This window comes from Anabrus simplex, chromosome 4, assembly GCF_040414725.1.
Source record: "Anabrus simplex isolate iqAnaSimp1 chromosome 4, ASM4041472v1, whole genome shotgun sequence".
Lineage (NCBI taxonomy): Eukaryota > Metazoa > Arthropoda > Insecta > Orthoptera > Tettigoniidae > Anabrus > Anabrus simplex.
The window spans coordinates 167,410,057-167,425,297 of record NC_090268.1 but is presented as its reverse complement, the minus strand read 5'-3'; positions in this window follow the sequence as shown (position 1 = coordinate 167,425,297).

Here is a 15,241-nt window from a genome sequence, read left to right as displayed (position 1 = left end):
AATATTCGTCATTAGGAAAAATGTGTTATCGAAATATAGTTCTAGTATTGCGTGCTGGGTATCAGTGTAGCTAATTACTTTTTGCTATCAACAGGGTGTAAAAGATGCCCTTTATGCCCTTATATTTCAGTGATATCCAAGAGCTATGAACTCTTATCAGAGTGAGTCAGGGAAATAAACATTAATAATAATAATGTTATTTGCTTTACGTCCCATTAACTACTTTTTAAGGTCTTCGGAGACGCCGAGGTGCCGGAATTTAGTCCCGTAGGAGTTCTTTTACGTGCCAGTAAATCTACCGACACGGGGCTGTCGTATTTGAGCAACCTTCAAATACCACCGGACTGAGCCAGGATCGAACCTGCCAAGTTGGGGCTAGAAGGCCAGCGCCTTAACCGTCTGAGCCACTTAGTCCAGCCGCGATGTACCTAGCTCGTAATTTAAAACAATGGCAACATCAAAAACAATAACAACGATAACTTTCGACACGTTCACCTCGTAAGCAGTTTCCTTCTAATATAAAACAAAAATACTGGAAGTCTACACAGTAGCAAATGACTCACTGTAAACAGCTGGAGTGATGACAACCTTCACAGGGTCAAGAGTCGATTCTGGGCACTTAAAGCAGTCAGTCTGTTATAAGGATTGCTCACACTCCCCGCAGAAAAATACCAGGAAACAATTTTCTTCCTTCCTTTCACAAATCCAATATAAACCTGATAACTCACCAGCAAAATAACGGAAGAGAAACAGACAAACCTTCCAGACCAATCACTATTGCCTTATACGTCAATAAAATTATTTTCCTCCACTCACAAAATATTCTGATGTTAATGATGATCTTTCCATCCGAAATATTAGAACACAAATATCACAATGAAAAATCGACTGAACCAACGTACAGTAAAACCGATAACTCGTAAGTATAAACACCATAACAACACAGATTAGCAGAGAGATCCTCCAGAGACTTAGTGACAGAACTCATGACGTCCATTTCCCTAGAACATAGTCCGCTCACAAATTTGTTTCTGTGGTAACTGATGATTTCTTCATCCGAAACTGCATCAGAAGAGAAATGTCACAACGAATCAAGAGAAAAATGCAAAACCGTTCACTCGTCAGCACTAACGCCAAAACAAGACAGATTAGCAGCCAGACCTTCCAGAGGCCTAGTCACAAAGCCCTATACTTAACTAAAATAACAAACACTGCTTTGCTTCACTCTCAAACTTGTTTCTCACGTAAGTGATGATCTCTCCATCCCAAACAGCATCAGAATAGAAATATCACAAGGAGAAATCGAGTGTACATCCGGCTTACCTTGTAGAGACGTTGATGACGATCAAGACGCCAGTTTACTGTATATTAACACGTCGCGCACGCCACACAGGGCCACTCATGTTAAACCGGATTCAATCTCCATTTTATTTGATTGAAAAGGGGTGTATGCTGCCCTTAATATTGCTGTCCTTCACTGAAAATTTGCACGGCATTGAACATTTAAAAAAAAACTTCACGGCAGCCAGGCCGGCAGGTTCAGCCATAGAGAGGCAAGCTCGCACACTAATACAGCTAATGGTGCATTTCTAAACGAGAGCCGAAAAAGCCACTAAACGAGGGCGAAAGGGAAGTGGGAACGGGAGGGGGAAGAGGTATTTACAAAACCCTGAATTACCGGGCCGTGTCAGCGAGGGCCTTCCCCCGACAATACCAGACAAATGACAAATGAAATACGCAAATGAAGAATTGTCGGCAGTATGAATGGAGAAATAATCTGGCAAGCGTAGTGGTGATTGTGCCGATTCTTTCCGCATAGCTCTCTGTCGCTCTCCCTGGAGCGTGCTTGCTCTCTCTCGCTCTCTCTATCCCGGCCGGTAATGAGATATTGTTCATGGCGGGTGCGCGTGGGAACGTAGAAGTGCAGCCTTGTGCGCATGTCGCCCGCCCGCCTCAAGGACTGAGTGCAGACGGCCATGCTCAGACGCTCAAAGCCAGCCGGACAGACAGCAGCGGTTCTTACCTTGTGCCGTGACACAGGACTTGCCACGTTCGGCCCGTCATACGACGGAAACTTCTGAGACTATTACGTCTTCGAATAAAAATTAGCAACAATGCGGTATGAATAAGGTTCTTTTCTTGCTAGGAATACTTGGTACTGAAAAAGTCCTAATAAATAGCCAAGGTAACTGGACATCTTATGAAATGAACGAAAAGATTACTGAGAAATGTGCATTGACAGAAATCTTATTCTCGTAATATTTTTTTTAAAGAATGAGGACCACGAATTCTCACTTCATTCAATGCTCACATTGGTCCACTTTGCCCTCTAGAATTTACACGAATGAAAAATGTTTTGTTTGTTTACCATTGGTTGTGTACTAAAACCTGAAAAACTACGCTTCCAAATCATATCTGGCTTGTTAAATTCTGTAGCTCAGACGACGAGTTTTGAAAATCAAAATCTAATGCTACATACTTTCGGGGCGAAGGTATTCAACCCAGTATACTTATATTTGTTTAGATGGATTTTTTTTTTTTTTTGCTATGGGCTTTACGTCGCACCGACACAGATAGGTCTTATGGCGACGATGGGACAGGAAAGACCTAGGAGTTGGAGGGAAGCGGCCGTGGCCTTAATTAAGGTACAGCGCCAGCATTTGCCTGGTGAAAATGGGAAACCACGGAAAACCATTTTCAGGGCTGCCTATAGTGGGATTCGAACCTACTATCTCCCGGATGCATCTACGCGCACGGCCAACTCGCCCGGTTAGATGGAATTACTTCGGTTCAGGCAAGGAACTTCAATAGCAAAGAAACAGAAAGCTCTCTATGTACAATGTCAAGGAGTGTTTCACCCAAGCAACATCTTTTTGTTCCTGTCAGCAAAAGAAAACGACCCGAGCGCGCTAGTAAATTCAATTTTAAGTCAACCAATGTTATTCTTTTTTTCTTAACTATATCCTAATTTTGAGCTGAATTTAATCGCAAATACTCCTCAGGGCCTCGCAATTAGCGAGACGGGGTGAGGCTACCGCAGGACCATAGCCGAATCTAGTTTGCTTCCACTTACTTGTGCCAGACTCCTGACTTTCTTATCTAACAACTTCTGTTCTCTTGCGATCGTGACGGTATTGTATTTGTGGAGCTTAAGGGAAGTTTATTTTTTCTTCTTTTAATGCTCCCCGTCTGTCGGGAATTTGACCCGCCGAAAGCGGGGATCAAACCTGCTATCTTAGAAACAGAAGGATAATGACAAACAAACTGCACCACCGAGGTCGGCCTCGTAACTGAAATCCAGTCTTTCAATAAATTATCCTCCCGTTTTACATTCCTCGTTTTATTTTTAAGTGAACCGCTATTCATAATGTGTAGTGTGCGGCAGAGAAGAGATAACTGGCGAGTGGTTAATGAATGGCTCCGTGGAGACAGCTGATAGCCTCACTGCAAAAGTTAAATATTCGCAAATAAATTTGAAACACAGGACAGGATTATCGCTGTCACCTGTAGCAGATCCTTGTCACGTCCTAGTCCGCCGATTGTTCAGAGGCCAGATTTATCATCTCGCTCCATTGGAGCCATCTAACACGAACCTTGTTTTCAGCCTATTAAGGTGCGCTTCTGCATCCACAGTTGTCACTCACTCTGTCCTCATGAAGCTCAGAGTGAAAAACGCCGGCCAGTTCCCTACTAACGAACAGAAAAAGGTTTTGTTATTGTTGCCGTTAATGATGACAGCATGTAGGCCAACGTTCTAAATGCTAATTAACAGACGTATAAATAAATGGTGATCGCTCAGAGTCTCCCAGCCTTAGTGGGTCACGCATATTACATTGAAGAATGTACAAGAAAGCACATGAGAAAATTATTTAAATATCTCGTTTATATCTTAAATATCTTTGTTTTCTTCTGTTTAGGCACAAATTTGTACACAAGTTTCATGTTTTGTTTAGGCATAAATTTGAACGGCTGGTGAGCAACAACAACAACAACTAATTTGTACAAACGTTTTGTTTTGTTTTCTTTGGGCACAAACTTGTAAAAAACGTTTTAATCTTGTTTTGTTTAGGCAAAAATTTGCACAAAAAATGTTCTGGTTTGTTTTGATTAGGCACAAATTTGTACAAAACTTTTTTTTTTGTTAGGCACAAATTTGTACAAAACGTTTTGTCTTGTTTTGTTTACGTAAACATTTGAACAAAACGTTTTGCTTCGGTTTGTTTTGATTAGGCACGAACTTTTACAAAACGTTTTGTTTTGTTTTCGTTTGGTTTCGTTTCTTCCTCGCCGCTTGAAATCTTGAAATCGGGTCTCGACGTGAATTGGCCTCGTTTTATGGACGGTTGTCCTTCTTGACATCAACCCTATATTGAGGGATGTATTCACCATTGCGTATCTTTGTGGTGGTTGGTAGAGTGGTGTGTAACTGAAATATTTATTAACAAGAACACAAACACACAATCCCCGAGCCAGAAGAATTAATTATTCACAGTTAAAATCCCTAGCCTGGCCGAAAACAGAACAAGAAGTCCTCTGAACCGAAGGCCACACGCTGACCTTTCAGCCAAGAAACCGTAAAAATCTGTGAAAGAGATGAGAGTTTGGGAATTACCCATGCTACTCTTAGTTGTGTAGTTTTCAACAGGTTTTAAACAAGTGATTAAAAATTCATTTTAGATATCTCTCTAAATTACCACTCCAACTGCTAATGCATTGTATAAGTTAGTCATTGTTTCCGACAACTTAAACAATGAGTTCTGTAAAATTACTTGCAGTTGCACATGATTTCGCAACGAACAAAAACAATCAATATGCACTTGCAATACATACACACGTATGAGGAATGCATGATAGTGTACTGGGATTTCACAGGAAAAGGAAATATAAACTATACAAACAAGCTGATGTCAGTAAATATATTTTTTACCAGTGTTGTAGCACTGCAGACTTATATTCCCAAATCTGTGTCATTTATGAACGCAGCAATTGTTTCATACAGCTGTGTTTGCGGGAGGATAAAGGACATTATGTTGGGTGGGGTTTGAAAGCTAATTCTAAGCTAAGTAGTTATTTTGTTTCTGCTGCACATGATAAAGTTGACAAAACAAGGAAATGTGATTGAGATCAACGATTGCTTGGCGGTCACAGGATTCTTATCCCACAACTGTTATTGTACTCATTATTGATAATTCTTTGCCTGTCAAAGGTAAAGGGAAAAGTGTTTTCCGAATACGCAAGCTGGTTGGAACCTCAACAATTCAACCACCTGAAGGGGCATACAAGTGGGATGCCGACTGATGTAGTTTCCTGTTGACTTCTCTACCAAGGCCACTGAAATATTTGCATCATCTGACCCATAAAACAACAACTTTACACAACTTACCAAAGGGAATGACTGTGTAAGGAATTATGCTACTAGCAACGATCACACCTCCGCTAATTTCATAGAGACAAAACCAAAGGTTGCACTGAAGCATTTTTATGAAAGCAATAAACTTGTTCTAGCTCATGCCAGAAGAGATCACTGGAGATGGATATGGGCCTTAAGATGAAGAATGGAACAAAAATTCAGTTTTCAGAAAAAAATCACGGTAACTTACGTATACAATAATAATAATAATAATAATGTGTGTGCCGGCATTTGCTTCGATGCGGTTTAAGCTGTCTGCGTTCAATTATGATGCTCCATTTTACTGGAAACTGGAAGTCAATAGTGCGGCGAATTCGTTAGTTTTAATCATTTGCTGGGGGAAAGGTTAACTCCAGAGATGTCCCACTTGCTGACATCGCACTAGCGCCGAATGGACTTTGTTTTCGCCCTTCAAATATCCAACTACCTCCGCTTGTTACAACCTGCAATCTTGAGGTTATAGTTGGACCGACTCACTGCTGGCATTACTCTCGCCTTGAAGAAAGTGCAGAGGGGGAGGGGCCGTAACAAGGAGAACAACAGGAACACGTTGTCTCGATCGGGTCCTGTAATTACTCGGATTTGTTAACTAGCCGCTTGATGAGGTGAGAGAGCGAGGCAGTGACCTGGTGACGTCACCAACCTGCCATCAATCATCTCGGTGCGGCACGACGCGGCGGGCCATTCCTACATTCCCACCGGTACCTTGTCTACAGCCATTCCGAAAACATTCACCCTCTTCTTTGTAAGACCCAAAACTTCTGCTTCCAGGGAATCACCGTATTGGCTGGTTTTCACATAAAGCGCTGGCTTTCTCAGCCCAAGTTAGCGGATAATAATAATGGCGTGTGGCCTCCGAAGAGGCCTGATGCAGGTCTTTCTAGTTGACGCAGCATAGGTGAGCTACGAGTCTATGAGGATGGGGTCCTACCTATGATGAATTCTAAAGATGAAGACGGCTCACACACACCCAGACCCGGAGCTATCGGAATTAACCAATGAAGGTTAAAATCCACGGCCCGGCCGGGAATCGAACCCGGGACCCCTCCAATAAGTCATGGAGCCAGACAGTTAGCGGGTTCTATCTGTGTTCAATACAGTGATATTTGAAAGTGATCAAATACGCCTGCCTCGTGTCGGTAGATTTGCTGTGAAGTAAATAATAATAATAATAATAATAATAATAATAATAATAATAATAATAATAATAATAATAATAAACTGAGCAAGTTGGTCATGCTGTTAGGGGCACGCAGCTGTGAGGTTGCATTCGAGAGATAGAGAGTTCGAACCCCATTGCCGGCAGCCCTGAAATTGGTTTTCCGTGGTTTGCCATTTTCACACCAGACAAATGCTGGGGCTGTACCTTAATTAAGGCCATGGTCGCTTCCTTCCCACTCCTAGCCCTTTCCTGTCCCATCTTCACCATAAAACCTATGTGTGTCAGTGTTACGTAAAGCAATATAACACAATATACTAGTCAATTATGTAATTTCTCTTATTTATTTATTTATTTATTTATTTATTTATTTATTTATTTATTTATTTATTTATTTATTTATTTATTTATTTATTTATTTATTTATTTATTTATGAATACTTAAATACAGCGTGTGCCTGAGTTTTAGAACACATGACTTTTCATTGTAACTGCCTTAGGGCTCTTCATAAATTTCTGAACTAGATTTATGCTGAAAGCACTGGCCTTGTTGAACGGATTTTAAGGTTTATTTTTTTCCAAAATTCTTTTTTGGGAATCTTTGATCTTAATTGTGTGTTTGTCCTGTCATATTTAAGAACATCACCAGCTGATTGCATCTGCCTTACCAGTGCTCACTGAACATTAATTCTCTACAGCCACTTAAAGAACGAGGAAAAACGCGGGATGTTCAAAAAATACAAGAATACTAAATGTGTTCTCAAAATCGGGGGAGTTGACACGTCTGTAATAATAATAATTATTTTTACGTCTCACTAACTACTTTTAAGTGGGGTAATCACATTAAGGAGGTTGTAAATAAAAGTCACAAATCCCTTTATAACTGGAATACCCCAGGTAGAGTATGGTTCCAGTGTATGGGACCCTCACCAGGATACGAGAACTGGAAAATATGAAAGGAAATCCGCATGAGTAGTTCTGGTATCTAGTATTCGGGAGATAGTAGGTTCGAACCTCACTGTCGGCAGCCCTGAAATAGTTTTCCGTGATTTCCCATTTTCACACCAGGCAAGTGCTGGGGCTGTACCTTAATTAAGGCCACGGCCGCTTCATTCCCAGGGGCCGATGACCTTGGATGTTAGGCCCCTTAAAACAACAAGCAAGCTTCCTTCCCACTCCTAGACCTTTCCTGTCCCATCGTCGCCATAAGACCTATCTGTGTCGGTGCGACGTAAAGCAACTTGCAAGAAAAAAAAAAGTTCTGGTAGATTTCCAACAAAAGAGCAGTGTCACGAAAGGAGACGAATAGCTCGACTAAGCGGTATGTTCCGAGCTGTGTGAGGAGAAGGCGTGGAATGACAGTCGAAGACGTATAACATTGTGTGGAGCTCTTAAAAGTAGGAAAGATCATGATATGAATATCAAGTTGGAATTCAAAAGGACAAACTGGGGTAAATATTAATTAATATTGAGAGAAATTAGGGATTGGAATAATTTACCAAGGGATATGTTGGATTCATTTCCAAGTTATTTGAAACATAAGTGAACAACTGATAGGGAGACAGCTCTAAATGCAGACCAATGATGACTGATACAGACTGAAAACGCTGAGTTGCCAAAATTTCGACTAGCGGAATTTCTTTTCTTGCTCCAACTCATGGCAGTCGGACTACAATGAATACTATTGATCAGAATGAGATTACCTGTCAATAAATCTATCGACATCAGGCGAGCACCTTCAAATACGACCGGACTGAGCTGTGATCGAGCCCTCCAACTTAACCTCAGAAGACCAGCGCTGTATCATCTGAACTACTCAGCCCGGCAAGTAAGAAGAAGACTGAGTGTGTCTCAAACTTTAATTTGTTTTCATCATTCCGCGGGATAGATATATCTATATAGGGGACTAGGAGAGTGAATTCGATTCCAAGAGAGTCCTTGTCATTCCGGGAGGAGATTAGTAAATCTGCATCATGTGTTAAGACTTAAAATATTATGAAAAGTAAAATGAAGAAATTTAAAAAGCTCTCTAATTAAATTGTGAGTGCGGCGGTGAGCGGGGGGCCGCCTCCTCAAGGCTGCTCCCCGTACACGTCTTGCTTTATTTCTACCTGCTCGCCCGCCTGACCAACAACAAAAACCGACGTTGCCACGTTTACATGAAAACTACTACAAAGCCAGTAAGGCGAGGAGAATTCCAGCTCGGTCAAGACAGCTAATGACCTCTCCCTAGCAGCCAGCACAGCTTCTGAGGCCTGGACCGGAACCTTTCTTACGTCTTCGATCTGATAAGCATCGCCATCGTGTCACGTGGCCAGATTTGCACATTCCGGAATTACTGTCTCATCGGAATGGAATGGAATATGCGTTGAGGTATTCAAAATCGCATTTATACTGTCGCTCTCTTACTCAGATAGGACGCAGTCGTAATTCAGATTTTGACATGTCAGCACGGCATACTAGAACTTCAAATAAACTGCTGACATCAACATGAGAACATCTTAGGAAATTATTTAGAGTTGATCTGAGGATACTGTAAGTATTCTTGCAGAACAAACTAATAACATTTACAGTACTGGTGTTCTGTAAGTTGCTTCTTTTTTACCGTTGAAAACATTCCTTGGCAGACAATGTAGAGTTCCCCATACTAAAACAAACAACGTAAAATTAAGGAAATGAAAAAATCGAAAATCACTTCCGGCCTAAATGCATTTCCGGTAAAACAGCCTAAAATCGCTTGTTTTTTAACTAGTTTTATTTTTTATTCAAATCCTAGCCAAATTTACTTGCATAATTCTTTCTTTAACGTATTTTTTGGTTTAATACACTTTGCCGATTTTTTATTTTTTGAAAAATTGTCCACACCGAATGTAGTTATAAGGGCTTAAGTGAAACAATGCACTGACTCACATTACCACTCGCAGTTGTAGAAAAAGGCAAACTGCTAATCTAATCGACCGGATAACGATGATTAAGAAAATGATTTTAATTTTTAAGAATAAGTAAAGAATATATTCTCATACATTATTATTATTATTTTTCGAAAATTCATAGCTCATATCCCTAGGAGGTTTTTAACATTGAATTGCTTGCCTGATGAGCTAGAACTGTGGATTTTCCTAATTACCGACGCAGATGGGTCTTGTTTTAACGTCCCACTTACTACGTTTGACGGTTTTCGTACTCAGATAGGTCTTATGGCGACGACGGGGTAGAAAAGGGCTGGGAGTAGAAAGGAAGCGGCTGTGGCCTTAATTAAAGTAGACCCCCAACCAGCGTTTGCCTGGTGTGAAAGTGAGAAACCACGGATGACCATCTTCAGGGCTGCCAACACTACGGTTCGAACCCTCTAACTCCCGAATGGAAGCTCACAGTTGCGCGACCCTAACCTCATGACTAACTCGCTCGATGTGTGAGTCTCGTCTCATCTCTTCAACTGCAATTGCGATGTTACTGAATTTCCGGCCACCTCTTTAGAATGAAGTAAATGCATACATACTGTTTAGGGTCTGCATAGCCGAAGAGGTGAAAGCGTGGAAGGAAAGGAGTTCGATTCCCCATCAGGAAGACGACAATGTTAACAAGTGTAACCTACGTAGTATCGAGGTTATGTACTGTGGAACCCTCTACCTTCCATTCCTCGAAGACGATGTACGGAGATCTTTGTTTTGCTTGTTTGTATATATTCTGTTTATAATCTCATAGACATTTCAATTTTAAATGTTGTTCGCAAATTAGAGACCGTACTCAAGAGGATACGATATAACAATATTTTAATCACATTTATTTCTAACATTGGGTATTTTGATACATCCCTCTTACAAAAGAGGTGTTTCATTCCATTTTAATTGCTCATTTTTGTATCCATAATTTTTTTTTTTTTTTTTTTTTTTTTTTGCAAGTTGCTTAACGTCGCACTGACACAGATAGGTCTTATGGCGACGATGGGAGAGGAAGGGGCTAGGAGTGGGAAGGAAGCGGCCGTGGCCTTAATTAAGGTATAGCCCCAGCATTTGCCTGGTGTGAAAATGGGAAACCACGGAAAACCATCTTCAGGGCTGCCGAGAGTGGGGTTCGAACCCACTATCTCCCGAATACTGGACACTGGCCGCACTTAAGCGACTGCAGCTATCGAGCTCGGTATCCATAAATCTCAAACGTTACCCAGACTCAACATTCATATTTTATCACAAAAGCACACTAAAGGTGGGAATCCAAAACCAGAAAAACGAAAGTGCACACGGCGATGTGTGAATTACACTCCAAACAAGTGATAGTGAACAGATCGGCAATTTACGCCAATCTGAGTGAAAATATACAATAGTACAAACTCTTGCCCAAAGAGGCAGGTTTTCATGTGACATACACTCATTCATCCATAATAGATCTTGGGAAAATGTTTGAAAATAACTAAGAAATTCAAATAAATGCCAATGAGTACAAAAATTTAATGTCTTTGTGACTACCCCTTAGTCTCGTTTCCTGGTATGGGGTTGGTGATGATGTGAGATGAAACTATATGACATAATTTTACGGCCCGACGCCCCTCTTGTCACCAACCTCAGTTGAAGATCTATTGAAGTTGAATGCACGTTGCTCTACGTCCCACTGACACAGATAGGTCCTATGGCGACGATGGTATAGGAAAGGGCTAGGAGTAGGAAGGAAGTGGCCGTGAAATTAATTAACGCACAGCCCCAACATTTGTCTGCTGTTAAATGGGGAAGCTGCGGAAAAACATCTTCAGGGCTTCCAAAAATTGGGGTTCGAACCCACTATCTCCCGAATATTGGATACTGGCCGCACATAAGCGACTACAGATACCAAGCTCGGTGAAGATGAAGGTGAATGAAATTGGATGAGAAGGTGGAAAGAATCGGCTGTGCCCTATGAAATGGAACTGTCGCAGCATCTCCCTGGGAGCAAAAATGCAGAAAACTGTTCTCAGGACTTTCGACGGCGGGGTTCGAATCCACTCGTCTCCTGAGCTTGGCTCCACAGCCACAGCACGTTAATATGCGCGGCCAATCCGCTCCGTATTATGCAGTAAAACCTGTATAAACCGAACCCTGAATAAACCGGAAACCTGCCTTAAACGGACTTTTTTTCGTGGTGCCATGAAGTTATGTGGCACTTTATGCAGCCAGAAAAGGAACTTGTCCTACGCGGAAACGGGCCGACATTTTCCGTCCCACCCACAAGAGAATGATTACTGAATAAACCGGAATTCCTGTCAATGTAATGTTACATGAAATACGAACGATAGGAATAACAAGCAAGGAATTCTACCATGCAACGGATTTCTGTTGTCCTTGTTGTTATAGAGAAATTAATTTAGGAGCTTAGAACATTTATTGGAGCACTTATCGACGCGCCCTCATCCCCCCTCCCCGGCTATATTTATAGAAAATAGATCTCAGAGAATTAGAATAGGCGAAGCTTTATCTGACCCTGTAATAATTAAGAGGGGAATTCCTCAAGGTGGTATTATTGGACACTTATGTTTTCTTATATATAAAAATGATATAAGTGAAGAAGTGGAATCAGAGGTAGGGCTTTTTGTGGATGATGTTATTCTCTATGGAGTAATAAATAAGTTACAAACTTGTGAGCAACTGCAAAATGACCTCGATAATGTTGTGAGATGGACAGCAGGCAATGGTACGATGATAAACGGGGTTAAAAGTCAGGTTGTGAGTTTCACAAATAGGAAAAGTCCTCTCAATTTTTATTACTGCGTTGATGGGGTGAAAGATACTCTTGGAGATCAAATGTAAGAATGTGCGTGTTAATATTAGGAAAGATCTTCATTGGGGTAATCACATAAATTGTAAATAAAGGGTACAGATCTCTGCACATGGTTATGAGTGTATTTAGGGGTTGTAGTAAAGATGTAAAGGAGAGGGCATACAAGTCTCTGTTAAGAACCCAACTGGAGTATGGTTCCAGTGTATGGGACCCTCACCAGGATTACTTGATTCAAGAACTGGAAATAAATCCAAAGAAAAGCAGCTCGATTTGTTCTGGGTGATTTCCTACAAAAGAGTAGCGTTACAAAAATGTTGCAAAGTTTGGCCTGGAAAGAATTGGGAGAAAGGAGACGAGCTGCTCGACTAAGTGGTATGTTTCAAGTTGTCAGCGGAGAGGTGGCGTGGAATGACATTAGTAGGCGGATAAGTTCGAGTGGCGTCTTTAAAAGTAAGAAAGATAAACTTGGAATTCAAGTGGACGAATTGGGGCAAATATTCGTTTATATGAAGGGGAGTTAGGGATTGGAATAACTTACCAAGGAAGGTGTTCAATAAATTTCCAATTTCTTTGAAATCATTTAAGAAAAGGCTAGGAAAACAACAGACAGGGAATCTGCCACCTAATTGCCGATCACTAGCGATTGATTGATTGATTGATTGATTGATTGATTGATTGATTGATTGATTGATTGATTGATTGATTGATTGATTGATTGATTGATTGATTGATTGAAGGCCTGGAATGCAGGGCTCGGAAGTTGAAGACCTATAACTTGCCAAAAAAAGACCTAAAAATATCCAAGAAAGGACCTAACAATTGGCAAAAAGGAAGTAAAACTGTGATCCGAATTCATTCATAATTTCAGCTTTAATGATATATATAATGAAGGGATATAGTGCTTTAAAATGCATTATGCTGGTCGTATGCAACATACAGTGCAAGCATGTATGAGTAAAATACTTCTTCTTAAGGCATTATATATTTTTAGATTAACATAGGCCCTAATTTAAGAGAGAATTCCGTGTTTGTTAAATATGTACCTGCAGAATTCAGAATGAAACCTAGAATGAATTCAGCAAACTCGCGATGGGCATCCTGGAGAAAGAAATTCGTATAACTGGAATGACATTTGGCTTAACCACAGATATTGGAATTCGGAAACCTCGCCTCAGTTGGCCTTGCAGTGTATCAAAATAGTCATGTCCAGGTTCTTACGTGTAAAGGATCGTGGGTTTTCAGACAGCACGTCGAGAATATTATCTCCACATCAATGGATGTTAATGGTTCATACGCGAAGCAAGAACACTCACATCAAAATGTTCTCCTTTCAATATTTCACATATCTTGCACATAATTTGGTACCCCTGGATTATTCTGCAATTATTTCATTTTTCATTTCATTTCATCCCCGCTTTCTCTCTTTTCAGATATGGTTCAAATACACTTATTTACTAGAATGTTAAAGAGGTGATGCGATTCGAATTGAGAATGGGCAGTAAAAATGTATTTGAAAGAAGGCGAAGTGTCACAAAAACTTATAAAAGGGCTAAAAAGGAATAATAACCCAAAAATGCCAAGAAAGGCAAAAATGGACGAATAAAATCCACCACTGTCTGGTCTACAAGATGGATCGGTCGTATCGGGAATATTCACGCCCTCATGTCATGGCCTCCACGCTCTCCCAACCTCAGCCCTTGCGACATCTCAGTATGGGGTTAAGTGAAAGACGCAGTTTTTACGCCACCATTACCGGCTGATCTAACAGAACTGCGGGCCCGCATTATCAACGCCTTTGGTCAAATTGACAGCGACATGCTACGTCGGGTGTGGGAGGAACTCGACTATAGAGTTGATGTGTGTAGTGTCACTCATGGAGCACATAAATCGAGCACTTCCAGGCTCATAAAAAATGTGAGATTTTCTGCCTGTTTATATAATTGTGTAAAGTTACAAAAAATAATTAACAAACAGGATTTTTTGAAACCGCTCAAATCATTTGTGTAGTATGTTGTTCCTCGTCTTCGGACACTCATCATAGTAGTGCACTTCAGTCGCCCTATTTTTCAACCAATATTCTTGTTCTGTAACGCGAGTGTTATTCCTGTAATTGTTATTTGTTAGTGAACATGGCAGGGAAGGAACTAAAACTCTACCATTTGGCCGAGCGCGCTGGCCGTGCAGCTGTGGCTTGCATTCGGGAGATAGTGAGTTTGAGTCTCACCGTCGCCAGCCCTTAAAATTGTTTACCGTGGTTTCCGATTTTCACATCAGGCAATGCCACGGCCACCAGCTTCCCAACCCTAGCTGTTTCGCAACCTTCGACGCGTTAGTCCGACGTTGAACAAGTAGCCTCCACCCCTTGATGAAAATGTTTAGCTCACAGAAGCAAATGCATATCAGAAGCAGTGAAATCCCTTCCAAGAGTTATTTCAGTGTGGAAAAACACAGGTACATGATACACTTAAGAGAAGGTAATAAGATGTAGAAATATATTAAGACAAAACATGGACAGTACTTCGTCTACGTGCAGTGTAACAAAAATTTTCCAAATTTTATTTTTCGATACATGGATTTAAATACAGTTAGCTTAAGATATTTATTAACCTTGCATAAAGTGGAAGTATTTTGTGATCCCTAGAAATTCCGGTTTAGACAGGTTTAACTGTAATTTGTTACCTTCTGTAAATCGTTACTACAGTTGTATTTACACTGGCCGAAGAACAAAGGTGCCTGAACCCCACAAAACGAATGCACAGTCACCAGCGGTATTCTGCACAACCTCCGCTATCAAACCTACAATAGCCTGTAGTTACATTTTGTGTATGAAACAAAAGTTGCAAGATGCTGCCAACAGTTATGCCTAATGCTGACGAGAATAATGGTCCTCATTACAGCCAAGAAAACACGTGAGCCAACTAATG